The sequence below is a fragment of the Lissotriton vulgaris genome, unplaced genomic scaffold (assembly GCF_964263255.1).
Source record: "Lissotriton vulgaris unplaced genomic scaffold, aLisVul1.2 SCAFFOLD_1371, whole genome shotgun sequence".
Lineage (NCBI taxonomy): Eukaryota > Metazoa > Chordata > Amphibia > Caudata > Salamandridae > Lissotriton > Lissotriton vulgaris.
In genome coordinates this window covers 409,986-422,461 of record NW_028246465.1, presented here as the reverse complement: position 1 = coordinate 422,461, position 12,476 = coordinate 409,986, and the positions used below count along the sequence as shown (strand labels likewise).

Below are 12,476 nucleotides of genomic sequence, written 5' to 3'. Positions count from 1 at the left end.
ATAGCCAGGTTTTCAGTTCTTTTCTGAAGGAGATGTGGTTCTGAGTAAGGCAGAGGTGGGTGGGGAGTGAGTTCCAGGTCTTGGTAGCCAGGAAGGAGAAGGATCTGAATTACATGCCCATTTTGCCCTTTTTGCTGCGTGTCTCATCTTCAGGAGTCTGTCTTGCATACAAATAGCTCTGTTGTGCCCCACTCCAGTGTCCTTTCTTGCTTTAAACCAGTGGTTAATTTGTGAAAAAAGTGCTGGGGCTCTCGTCAGGAGGCCACTTACACCAACCCATTTCTCCTGTTGGCGCCACCTGAAAACAGAACCAACTGCTAACCATGAAAGTGGGGATAAGATGTGCCGTAATGGCCAGAGCTGCCGACTTCAGAGTTGGTGAACCAGGTTTCAGTCTCTGTTTCGGCTCAACATCCTGTGATTCTGGGAAAATTACTTAAACCGTGCATAGCATAAATCTGTCCTTAACTGCTCATGAAAAGCACTGGTGTTGATTAAGTCCCTGTGCTGAGCTCCGGAAACCACCTGCTCAAATTAAGTATTGCTTTGAACTATACATCTCAGCAATATTTTCCTTTCTGGAAACGCCTCAAACTTCTCTGTCTGCTTACTACTGTTTTTAATGAACCAGTAGCAGGGTCCGGCATCCATCGGCTGTGCCTTCCAGCCCTGCTACGGCATACACCCCGAAGCTGAAAGTGAAGTAAAACACCGCAGTTACTCCTCGCAGTAGAGCATTTGTTTCAGAGCTGATAGGAACCCAAGATCCAGCTGCGGACCAAGCTTGTGGATGCTGGGTTTGATGAAAAGAAGTGTTACTTTTGTGTTCTCCCCTTTTTCATAGCCCCTTTTCTTTCACCCAGTTAGGTTTGATGTCTTTCAAATAGGGGGGCTGTGGTGTCGCCTTGTCAAGGTTCAGCCCAAGGAACAAAAAAGGAATTGTGTGAAAAAAGCAATATAAACATCTTCTGTTCAGTTCACAAAGAAACATGGCACAGGATAATAAACACGGCCTGGGCTGTCTTGTGAGCTGAGTACGTTAGGGTGCGCAGCTTTATTGATTTTTCAGAGCCCAGGCATCATTTTCCTCAGCTAGCCAAAAGGAAGCATCTTGCTATAAATAGAGCTTTCTTCATTTGTTATACCTAATAGCTGGTATTTTCCTGAGAAGAGCCTGTTACTGTTCATGTTTAAAGATTAAACTGTAATTATGAATGAACTGGACTCTATAAAAGTACGTGTGAATTTTCAAAAAACGATTGAGATATTGAATGTTTATTACAAAGACAAAGGAAGAGAAAGGGCGCCCAGATTAAAAATGACTGAAATGCTATAATATTTATGCAAGTAAAAAACATATCTTACAAGTAAAACTCCTAGAAGATTTACTTCAACACTTACTAGCCTTCCATTGAAAACCATATTAATGTGAAGGAGTATGTGCTCCTAAAAGTATTGTCTGAAACAAAAAGATTTGAGTAACATCTGCAAATAGATGGAAAGACAATATAGGCAAGAAAGGAAATTTAAGAGGTCAGAAAAGCAATGGGTCAGGAATGATGATGGCGACATTTGTATAGCACACTATACAAAAGACAAAAGAAGGCTTCATCGACTTATTTATCTACTCATTCATGCAGGAATGGCCTATATGGCAATTCAGCAGTGCCCGATGGACTGATTGGACAGGTCAGTGTTTTGGCAGGTTTTTGGCGGTTTCTGGGCCTGTTTTTTAGTCTGCCGGTCGGGTGTTTAGTGTTTAATTCCCTGATGTAAAAACAAGCATTAATTACAGCCAGCGGTCAAAGTGCATTAAAAAAGTAAGGGAACTGTGATGCTGTGCACATTGGGGGTGGGGCGAGTTAATGTGGCGCTGGGTCAAAGGCGAGGCTAAGAAAAACAAACTATCCTGTAACTTTTTTCGGTCTTTCATCTTCAGGTATGTACATATAAAATAATTCACAGCTTAAATGTAAAATAAATGCAAGTTAAGTTGATCATTGAGAAATGCACTATTGTACCGTATGAAACCTCTATTAGTTAATGCACTGCCGAGGTGTGTGTGTAACCAGACAGCCATGGAATTGAATCCTAGTCGAAGCAGTGGAGAATAGTTAGGGCTATCACATGACGGAACCGCTCCGTCATCAGCTGCGGTGGCGCTGTGCTGATGACGGAGCGGTTCCGTCATGGCCCGCTCGGAGCGCCTGCGCGGCGCGAATTCCGCGCCTGCGCTGAGCGTTCCATTGAGCGGGGCGGGCCATGACGGAACCGCTCCGTCATAAGCACAGCGCCACTGACGCTGGTGACGGAGCGGTTCCGTCACCAGCATGCGGCCGCCGCGCGGCCGCCCCACCCCCTTAGCACTGCGGCGGAATAGCTGCCGCAGTGAAGGGGTTAAAAAGCACCCCTCAGCTGGTAACTTCTTTCCAATATCACTCAAAAGGATACATCTGTGTTATCAGGGAGTGTCAAGTGATTCCATTAATCAAAGCCAATACAGACTTCCAAACGCCCTTTACATTTGCAGATTGACCCGTTGGGCACATTTACATTTCTTTCACGCAGCAGGCACCCGAGCTAGGAAGCTTGTTTAGCTGTCTGTACACCTTTGATTTCACAGCACAAGAGACTCCCTGCCTTACACATCAGTTGAAGCATTTCAACTCTCTGAATTAACCGTCGTTATCTTTTGACAGAAAGCAGGGCAACTGTTTTCATTAAATTAAAAAAGTATGGGCACATTTTGCACCTCCGATCCCACCCACTTCGACCACTGCTTACGCCAAACTTAAATCCATGCTGTCTTCCATACCTTGCAACACACTTATGCAGCGCGTCTTCACAAGTTAAAAACTGTCCCTTTGTAAACAAGGCCCACTTTCTAATTCACTAATGGGGGGCACTTTTATTTTGGTGTCTGGTCCTATTTTCTGTCCCTGCAGGAATCTTAAGAACTGTTATGTATTGAGACAATCTATATTTTAGGGAGCATTTGACTGCCTCCCTTGGATTTCACATCTAATAATAGAATGTTTCATGGTGATTTTGAAGCAGTAAGGAACCCTATGGGTTCAATGTTGTTTTTAAAAGGGAGTGTAACATGTCTTATATGCATCAAAACATATTAGAACATTGGAATGTTGGGAGCTCCATTGAAAACAATGGAGTGCTCTGGGCTTATAATGGCTGATATAAGCCCGGAGCTCCAACATTCCAATGTTTCTTTGTTCACAGCTCTGGCTGTGAACAAAGGCTTCAGGGAACCTGAGGGGATTCCAATCCCCTCACGCTCCCAAAAGGCTTTGTTTTTTTGTTAGGACATTCTGTCCTCTAGTGACAGAATGTTCTAATAGCCTTATAGCCCTTCGTAGATGGGCTATACCGCTATTAAAGTCCCTCTCCCTTGTTAAAGGCCCTCGCCTTCGGCTCGGGGCCTTTAACGCTGGAGGGGACCTTTAATAGCCGGTATAGCCCGCTACGGCGGGCTATAAGGCTATAGTCAAGTCTCAGAGGAGCCAAGCTCCGCACTTTGGTGCAGATGTCAGAGTAAATGATTGATTTGCCGACATCTTATACAGCAAAGTGGCACCACTACTTGGCATAAGGGCTTCATAAGAAAACAAGTACATATAACCTGACGTACCTTCCAGAAATTACCAAGATAAATACAAAGATAGACATGTTATTTTTATCAGGTCTTTGGTGCATAGCCAATGCCTTTTAACTATTGGTTATCATGGTTTCAGCCAAGCACACCAAGCTTGTTCTCACAGGACAGAGGACTACTGTCCTTGGCCTCGATTTAGTACATAAAGAGGTGGTGGAAGCTACGTACTGTATTTTTGAGATTGATAGTGTGACCTTTTCATCTTTGTTAGGGAGAGTGTGGCCTGCAGCTCATACTTGGGTAAAGTGTAGCTGCTATCTGTATGTCTAGAACCTTGCACTGGCATCCTGTGTGTTTATTGAGGGTGTGCATATGATGCTTGTAGCATGTGTGCATTAGTAAGGTTTTTTTTCTGTGAATGAGCAGGAGCACTGAAGTCAGTGGGTTCTGTTTTGGATGCCCCGGGTTTGGCACATCTCAAGATGCTAGACGACAACAACTTCCTCAGAAGCTCGAGGTGTAATACCTTCATTCCTGTTGGTGAACAGTAGATATCCAGACACTGATGGAGGATGGAGACAGGGCTACCTTTGAAATTTCAATTAGGGCTTTGTTAGTAAGGCGCTGCTGATTATTTCTTCCTGAGCATTGCCATTTGATTGATGAGAGTGGTGCTGTTTCTGTTGTATTCGGTGTGGTAGTTTCTAGGTCAGATCTGCCCTTTTTTCTACCCCTGTTTACTTCATCAGACAAGCGCAGACCACTCATACTTCATTGTGCTTGTGTTTCGGGTGCTTCAGTCTGGAGACAGTAACCATGCTTTCTTCGGTAAGAAGCATTATACTGCACAAAGTTTGTGTCTAGACACAGTCTGAAGTGGTAATTTAAAAGAAGAACCACCCCAAAGCATTTGAGAGAGTCGATCCACATCCCCTGTTAGAAGTCATGCTTAAAAGTAGGACTCTGTCCATCCCGCTTGGTTCAACTTCTAGTTTCCTCAAGACCAGGGAAGGGAGTGCTCCTTAAAGAGCTCAAAGGACTTCTGTGTAACCAGGGATAGTTTCTGTACGACAGTTAGACTACCAGAGATTAAGTGACATCTCCTGAATTCTGCATTTTCTGATGGAGAAGCTGAGGGTCTGCCTGAATGCCTAGGAGCCTGCCTGTTCAGAAGGTGAAGAAGTCCGCTATGACCTACAGAAGGAGAGACTGTCTAGGATGCGAAATTCACTACATCCCCGTTTGGCCCAAACAAGGCTTCATCTGCCATGTGACTACATTGGATGGGTCAGGCTGCAACTACCTGTTTGGCCAGATTCAGTTGCATCTGCCTTGTGGCAATATCCACTTCGTCAGGGCTGACATGATCTGTTTGTTCCATTCATATCTGCATCTGCCATGCAAAAACATCAGCCAGATTGGAGCTTCTGCTGTGCAATGGCATCAATCCAGTCAAAGCTGAATTTTCTGCGGGATGACATCGAGCTGCCGGGCCTGTATCTGCCAGAGTGATTTTGTGGTCTGGGCAAGAGCCCAGACCTATTTTGCCACCAACGCAGGACCTGGGCTACACACATTTGAACAAAAGTCAACTGTGTGCTCATTTGACTTGTTTGAGACACTAGAGACTGCACCTTTGCTACCACTGCTGGAAGTAACCAGTCAGGAAATCTCCCTAGGTTGGTTGAGCACAGAGGGACATTGGCACTTTTAGCACCACAGGGAAGGCATCACCAAGGTAAATGCTTTGTACTTTCATTTGAATTAATCACCAAGGTCAATGATTTGTACTTTAAGTGAGTACTTAGTATTGCTGTTTGATTAAATGTACTTTCTTTCGCTAAAAGTTAAGCGCTGAGCTGGACACTGAATTTATTATTTCTGTTGGTTGATTGCTGAGTTCTGAGCTAGTGCACCCTCACGCTACCTCCATGAGAAGCATGTGGCTTCTTGCCCTCACTACCATGAGTCAAGTATGGTTTGGGTTCTATTAACCTAGTTTGCATTACCATACGAGGATAGATCCCAGGACACCAGTGTCAAACCAAGTTCTCCCTGTCTGCCGTGTAGGGCCGCAAAAAGGGCCTTACCTCTACTCTTTTTTATAGTTCGTTTTGTATTAAGAGGAATCAGCGTGTTAGCCAGGTAAGTTGTTGTAATGTGCAATATTTGATCTGGAGTCAGTTTAGTGTGTGAATTTACTATTAAAGATAATCCTGATGTTGCATATAAGCAACCAGTCTTGCATTCAAAATATATCGTAGCTCTATTATTAATAAATGGACACCCATGACGATTGAGTTACATACATTTATATTATACTTTACTAATGCATGTGTTACTTTCCTCTAGTATGTTTATCTGTGCCGTTAGTAGTCTAACCAAGCCAGAATATGTACCAATTAAAGTTTTCCATTGGAAGAAAATCCAAGTAACTAGTTGAGGATGGGATTTGCAGTCAATGATGCATATTCAAATCAAAGAGACTAAATTTGGGCTGTTGTTTGAAAAGTAAGCTATTAGATGTATTTCTTCAACCACTCAGATCCGGAAGTAAATGCAATATGTGCTCCTCTGTGTGTCTTTTTACTGAATTGAAAAAGGAAATACTGCCATGCGCATTTTAATGGGTGGCACATAAAAGCAAATGTTCTGCCTCTACACAGGTGCATGAAGAAAATGTTTGTTTTGTCTCTTAAACCTCTGAATTCATACAGCTTTTATAGGTAGACTTTCACTCGAATATGAGGGCATCTTCTCAAGCCCCAGCGATAATTATCGCTGAGTGCTCTTAGCGCACTTTTATTTATCGCCGGCTACTGCTGAAATATATCGCCAAGCGAGCGCTGTATTATCAACGCCTAGCGCTATGGCGATAAGTATTCCGGTGATAAGCTTGATGATAGGCCCTGTGGCCTTAGCCCCACAATCCACCTCCCATGTTAGGTATGCCTTTTCTTGAGTTAAGGCAGAGTTAGTGCGATTTAAATTATCGATATGCCTCGTTAATATCGTGAAGCTGCCTTTGCGATATTTTCTCATGTTGTTTTTACAACCACGCCTACTTTGCATCTCATTATCGATGCGAGGCGTGTGAAAAACGGGAGCTAAGTCAAGGAAACACGCCTTAGTGTGTCCTTGTAAATAATACAATATGATTATCGCCGCTTTGCGCCCGAAATACGGACGCTAAAGTGGCGATAATTGTATCGCCGGCCCTTGGTAATATGCACCTTTGGTGTTTAACAAAAGACTATGAAGAAGTTCTCCCCTCCCCAATTAATACTCTTGTTCCAGGCTTTCTAGAATTTGATGGAGCGATGTGTCCTGAAGTCTGCCACAAGACTGTCTTAGTCTTAGATGGTTACAGAGCTATATTTTTTTGCCAAGTTAGTTGTAGAAAAGAGCTGCTTGAGTTTGATAGTACTGATGGCATTGGCTACAGTGTTTATGTCTTGCAAAATGTGGGCCTTTTTTTTATTCACTCAAAATTTGGTATCTGAATGATGACGTCTAACTCGAGGTGACACTGCTAGGGTAAGATATCTTTGATAAGCGAGGCATGCTTAAGTCTGGTTGGTTTGATAGAGAGAAAGTCATTGATAACAATGCTTTTTTTGATTAGTTAATTATTTGACAGTGGTGAAAACAGGAAAGATATCCTGCATAACTGTTCTGGGATTGATGTAGTCAGTGGTGACAAACAGCAAAGACACCGCTGCCATACAGCATACAAGGCAAAGACATTCACTGATAATAGAAAACTAAGGGCATTGTTTGATGCTGTAGATGCATTTGAATTGCTAATGGTAACCATTGAGGGGACTGTTTTTGGAATAGTTTGTTGATGTTAAAAAGTTCCTTCTGTTTTTTAAATTATGGATTAAAGAAGCCTCATATCCAATAACAGTGGCAACGTTATTAGGGTGAAAGGGACAGTGCTTAATTTGTGACAGTAGATTCCAGTGCTCAGCACCAGCACTTATTCACCAACAACGGTACTTTTCATGAGCACCAGTGAAGGACACATTCATTTATGGTAGGCGCAGGTAGATTAAGTGATTTGCCCAGAACCACTGGATGTTCAGTCGATGCCTAGACTCAACCCTGATTCCCTAGCTCCGAAGTTGGCTACTCTGGCCATATCCTCTCCCATCTTTCATGGTTAGTAGTTGGTTCTATTTTAAGGGGCACTAACAGGAGAAATGTGCTGGTGCAAGCTGCCTCCTGATGAGAGCACCAGCATTTATTTTTTAACAAATTAACCACATAATTGGAAGTACCCCTAGCATGTTTAGGACATTCTTTTTTCTGTTAAACTTCATGTTTTTGTAGGTCATGTGCACCAAAATAAAACTTAATGATTTGTAATTCAAATCTTTCGGTGTTCTATTCATGGCATGGCTGTCAGTATTGTACTGTAGTGACTTCAACTAGCACGTCTTAATCTTTCTGTGACAAATTGACTCATGACAGATATGGTCATGGGTGCAGCCAGGGGGCGCTAGAGTAATTTCAGTAAAAAGACACTGTATCTTTCGTACTATAATGCAATTAATTTGCTTGCACTTTGAAACCAGTTTCACTCATGAGATACATGTTTCTTCTCGGTTAAGAGCTGCAGATGCAGGATTCTTCTCCTGCCAACTCACTGCGCAATGACCTTTTAGAGTCTGAGCTTGTTACAGTGCATTGAAGTTTTTGCTGCTCGACTTTGAAATAATGTGATAGAGTGTGTCTAATAGGGAAGCGGCCAAGGTTAAGAAGGGTATGGGGCATATGTTAGGAGTTAGTATTATTGTTAGACCTGGCACCTTGGCGTGAGTCTCCCTTCCACTTTTTGCTGATGTGGCTCAGATGTTTTGCTGGTGTTCGATGCTCAGGGCACTGCCACACGGTCGATCCGTGCCACAGTGCAAGTGCTCCCAATGTAAGATGTATGTGTAATTGATTTCCACGATTGGATTATTTGGTTTACTGTCAGTCCCCAGTAACGTGCACGAGGCGTGCCGGGGCTTGTAGATACAAATGCCGCTAGTGGGCCTGCAGCGCTGGTTGCGCCACCCACAGAAGCGGCCTCGTAAGATATGTCTCGGGTCCGCCATTGCTGACCCTGCGTACAGTCCCGTACTGTTACGCTGACTGTGCAAGTGCCCACACTTGCCCGTCCCAGAACCTTCCCTCACCTTCATATCAGTCACCCCTATCGTAGGCCTACGGGCAGGGTGCATTGTAAGCGTAAGGTAGGACAAGCCTAGAGCGTGGCATGTCCTAGTAGTCAATTACCGCCCTTTCTCGTTCTTCACTATTGAAGGGCTACCTGTTCTCTTAGGCCAGATGAGCTGTCAGAGCTATTACACGCTATAGTCCCGGCAGGCTCAGGAAACACGGTAGCAGGTCGAGTTTAGTATGCCTGAACTCAGAATAATAAAATACTTCCTTTAGTAAGGTTTATTTTAATATCCTGTGTTTGCAGATGCTACTTTTAGAAAGTTAGCCTTTGCTCGCCTAACTGTTCAGCCCGCCTCTGCCAGGATGTGTATCCGCTGTGGAGTTAGTCTTATTTAGTGTTTGGCGGATGGATACTTATATTGTCAAAGAGACAAGAAGCAGGCCCTATGATGAAGCATGACACCCATTGCGGTGTGTGAGGGCCCTGTTCCAAAAGGAGCAGACTCCTGTTCTATCCTTAGGATATACATACCGACCTATCTTTATATTCTCTCTCTTTATCCTAAAGGAACTGCATACTTTATTGATATTACAGCTATTTGGTCCACCATAGTACAAGCACATTCCATTCCATGGCACTTATAATAAGGGGATGGTGTATTCACCAAGGTTTGATGAAGTGTTCCGTCCTTCAAATTCTAAGTAAGGCCCGTAGTCTTCAAATCCACAATACGAACCTTGTTCGCATCTGATCTCGAGCTAAGCGACACACCATTTGGAAGCAGGGATTTACATTCTTAGGCTTCCCAACTTTCTCCTCAGCTGCCCTGCAGAAGGCAATTTTGTATCACGCTGATCAGTGCTAGAAAAGACAGGTTGAATTATCCACAGACATTTCACTGATGGGCTGCCTGCCAAGCCAGGCAGTGTTGGATGGCCGTGACATGGAATAACTGTCTGCGCCTGCGGAAGTGGGAAAATAAAATGCATTAGATTGCGGTGCTCTCCTTTGAGCACAGTAATACCCACCCTCCATTCCCAGTTGGGCTTACAATATATTTAGTTTGATTTTGATATGCCGCTTTTCCGACAGCAGCATCTTTAGCTCAGTTTCTGCATGCCAGGTTGGCTGTACTGAGATAATTCAAAGTCAATTCAAAATTGTAATGACTAAATTAGGAATGTAGGTATTTTCTCAGCTAAAATGAGTGTGAAAACAGCTGACTAAATGCGTAGTGAATTGTTATTGGAGGCAGAATCAAAACACAAATCTGTGGTCATTGTTAACTTCAAACATACACATTGCACAGACCTGTTAAAGCTTGTGAACCATCACCATGATTTTCAAGTATTATGTAGAGATTGGCTGGGTTGCCCAAGTATCCCTTCAACTACATGTTTACAATCTAGTTGCAGTTGTAGACTTAACAATCCAAACAGGTCACTCTTGGATGGTCCTTGCTGTGATGTAGAAAGGCAAGCTATGCCCTTCAAGTGCATATAGCTTACTAACGTTGTCCTCAAGTTCCCCCAAAGTGCTTGTCAGAAGTGTGTAAAACATGATTGGGAAAAAGAACATGTCAATGAAAAATAGGTCAAACAAGATGGACAAGGAAGATTGATGCCATGGAGATGAACACCAACATGACTTGTGACCATTATCAGGTCATCGAGGAAAAAAGGATGTGGAACAAAATCAAGACCCAAATAAAAAAAGAGGTTACTGCCATTAGGTCTGTCACTGGCACAATCTGTGACTACAGAACCCATTCTGTGTCCTTCTCTGGCTTCAAAGCCAACTTCCAAATCTGATTAAAATTCACACTGGTTTCTTCATCCTTATCGCTGGTCAAGACGCCCTTGCCGCTGAAGGACTCGTTCCTGATTCACTTATCCTCCTCTGAGCGGAACTCATCTCCTTCTCGACGAGGTTGCATGCCAAATTCACACCAATGCACCAGGTTCATTAAATACTCAAAACCAGGCATTGCCTCTAGCATGGAGCTGCCCTCCAGTGCTCCACAAACAATTCTTGTTAATTAAGTAACCACACTGCGGATGCTCCTGAAATGAAACACCACACAGAAATGTACAAACAATGTGATTTCCCTCAATTCGTGTGACACACTCCCTCATTCAAAAGGAACCCATTAAATCATAGTTCCATAAATAATGATAATGGTCCTATAAATACAAAGCACATCTAAATAACTGAATCTCTCACACCATGCAAAAAGAATCATGATTGCAGGTATGCCTACACCACACTCAGGCCCCACCCATGGGGAAGACATTAGGGCGAGTCAGATGTCAAAAAACACTTACCTAGTTTCATTGTTCCATCCTCTTAAACTGGTGTGCGATCGAGAGCGTTTCTGTATAATCACACACTATTTGCACAGGGATGACAATCAAATCATTCAAAATCCCCACAGTTCTTTACGAGATATTTAATTGTATCATTGTAAAAATCAAGCCCCCACAGAAGCGTCCTCTACCCATCTAGTCGCTGCCTGCGTCTGCGAGGTAATGGGAGAGAATTCAATATTCAGCATCCTTGATTCATAAAAGTGGCTATTACATCCATATATGTCTCACATGTCGGTGGCACCCGGCCTTCTTTCCATGGTTGCAAAAGGAACAATCACATCGACAGTCGTACTGATAGTATTGTCAAGTAAATTCAGCAAACAGGGTCTCCTGTGTTCATCATAGGACTCAAAATACGGAGGGACCAGTGTATGGCGCCCATTTAGCTGGTGTCCATTTCCAAGTGCTACCCCCTCATTGGTCCTGCCTGTATGGACAAAACACTAAACCACGGGCACCATAAGGGAGCTGTACTCACTGTCATGTCCTACCGCCCAGGAACTCACACGGGACACGATGTGGATATTACAGGTATTCTCTTTATTGGTTGGCTTACATCATGCCAGTATCACGACCTCCTTCCTCGAGGTCCAGCTTCAGGATGTTTCCCCTCTCCACCCCTTGACCGGATGTGGCGTCCGGTGTCCCCTCGCCCCTGCGCTGTCCCAGGGTCCTAGTGCCCTTGTCCTGGACAGGACATCTCCCCCCTTGTTGCAAAACAAACATTTTTTTTTTTGAAAAAGGAAGAGAGAGAGAGAGAGAGAGAGAGAGAGAGAGAGAGAGAGAGAGAGAGAGAGAGATGTTGCTCGATGGCCCATAGGCCTCTTCATTTACACCTCCTCAATTAGTCTCTTTTATTCCATTTGTTTCCTTCTTGACCGCTGTTTTCTGATGTCCGCTTGAGCTTCTTCCTTTTGTGTGTCTTTCTACAGTTCTTGCTTTGACCTTTCCGCTTCTCTTGCTTCTGCCTTGCTGACATGCGACAGGTGCCCTGTGACGTGACACTGGCCAAGCTGCCGCCTTTGCCATCCGTTCTTTTGCTTTTGTCATCTTCAATTTGCCTCCGGGATGTCGTTGCCACATTTCCTCGCTTGTCCTTCTTTGACCATCGCGATTTCTCCTTTATTTTGTTGGTAAGTCTCTTCGGTCTGCACTTATTTTGTCTTCCACTGGTGGCCGTCTCGTCTTGTTCAGTCTGTCGGGTGTTACTATCCATGCCTCTTCCATGGTGGTGTCTTTCTTTGTCTCTTGTTCTAGCTCTGACGTTGTTGCTGATATCGGTGCGTTGTTCTCTAGGATGTAGTTTAGGTGATCTTCTGCCCTT

At 43.8% G+C, this 12,476-nt stretch overlaps 1 protein-coding gene and 1 pseudogene across 1 annotated transcript in view; both read left to right on the top strand.

Moving 5' to 3' along the window:
* Positions 1–12,476, top strand: part of LOC147665952 (adhesion G protein-coupled receptor L3-like) — a 477,982-nt gene that overhangs the window by 105,364 nt on the left and 360,142 nt on the right. The gene's annotated exons all lie outside the window — the stretch shown is intronic.
* Positions 10,120–10,594, top strand: LOC147665953 (large ribosomal subunit protein eL14 pseudogene; annotated as a pseudogene).